The sequence below is a fragment of the Octopus bimaculoides genome, chromosome 7, assembly GCF_001194135.2.
Source record: "Octopus bimaculoides isolate UCB-OBI-ISO-001 chromosome 7, ASM119413v2, whole genome shotgun sequence".
NCBI classification, from domain to species: Eukaryota; Metazoa; Mollusca; class Cephalopoda; order Octopoda; family Octopodidae; genus Octopus; species Octopus bimaculoides.
The window spans coordinates 31,634,045-31,635,542 of record NC_068987.1 but is presented as its reverse complement, the minus strand read 5'-3'; the positions used below and the strand labels follow the sequence as shown (position 1 = coordinate 31,635,542).

At 39.4% G+C, this 1,498-nt stretch overlaps 1 long non-coding RNA gene across 1 annotated transcript in view; it reads right to left on the bottom strand.

Annotated features, from left to right (window-relative positions):
• LOC128248360 (uncharacterized) overlaps nucleotides 1-1,498 on the bottom strand; it is a 27,870-nt gene that overhangs the window by 19,732 nt on the left and 6,640 nt on the right. The window lies entirely within an intron of this gene.

Here is a 1,498-nt window from a genome sequence, read left to right as displayed (position 1 = left end):
TGGTAGGTCTTGACAGATACGTTTATATCGATTGGGACAGTCATATCAATGAGGAGGCATGATTTTTGTCTGAAGTCTTTCAGTATGATGTCTGGCCTATTTTCATCTATCTTTCTGTCAGTTTGAATGGTGAAGTTCCAGAGGAGTGCGATGTGATCATTTTCAAGTACTGGGGATGGTTTGTGTTCCCACCAGTTTTTATCATGGGGCAAGTCCAGGTTTTTGCATATTACCCAGTGAATATATTGTGCAGCTCTATCATGCCTGTTGAGATACTCTGTAGACGCAAGCAGACTGCACATGGAGACAATATGTTCGATGGTCTCATTTTGTTGTTGGCATATACGACATAATGCGGAGCTGCCGTTCTTTAATATGTTGGCCTGGTAGTTCTTTGTAGGTAGGCATTGATCTTGGGCTGCTATGATAAACCCCTTCTGTTTCTGATTTCAAGCCAGAAGCCATTAGCCATTGATGGGTAAGGACTTTGTCAATATCTGCATTATTCGCTCTCTTTGGATATTTGTCATTGAGAGGTTTTCAATGCCATTTTTCAGTCATAATATCTAAGGCGGCAATTCTAGCACGGGTTTTCAAGCGCTTAGCATTTTCTGCGGGTGTTTCTAGTTCGTCTAATTCTTGAATTTGTTGCAATTGGAATTCACTTAGATATTCCTTTGCCTGTTTTGTTACTGAGTAAGATGCTTTCTTGCTTTCATGTTTTGAGACAAGTTTTAGCATCCAGTCCTCAGAGTTTTTCATTGTTAATGCCAGCTGTAGAAGTCCACGGCTTCCCTCTTTTCTTGGCAGATAAAGACGTTCTATATCTACCTTAGGGTGGTGCATTCTATGCATTGTCAACAGTTTTCGTATTTTTCTGTCAACATTACATATTTCAGTAATTGACCAGTTAACGATATTGAAACTGTAAGTAACGACTGGTATGGCTAGAGCATTAATCGCTTCGATCCTGTTTCTTGCGTTCAGCTCTGTCTTCAGTATTGCTCTCACCCTGCGATAACATTCTCTTCTGATCCTTTCCCTCATCACTGGATGCTTGATATTGTCCCCTTCAATTACCCCTAGGTATTTGTAGCTCTCTGCTGGTTCTAACTCTTTTATGACATTTTGCTGGTCATGGTTCACATTAGACGTTTTTGTCATTTTTCCTTTGATAAAGGTAGCATTTGCACATTTATCAAGGCCAAATTGCATCCTGATGTCATCACTGAATTGCTTAACAATCGCTAGTAGGCCTTTGAGTTGTTGGTCATTTTTTGCAAAGAGCTTTAAATCATCCATGTAAATGAGATGATCTATATTTTTATCAAATATTTTATAACCATACTGTGCATCATTGAGCAATTTTGAGAGAGGTATTAAGGCTAGACAGAAGAGGAGTGATGATAGTGAGTCACCCTGGAAAATGCCACATGAAATTCTTACATCTCCAGCATTTAGAGATTCATTGTCATTGTTCAACGTCAGTGTGGTTCTC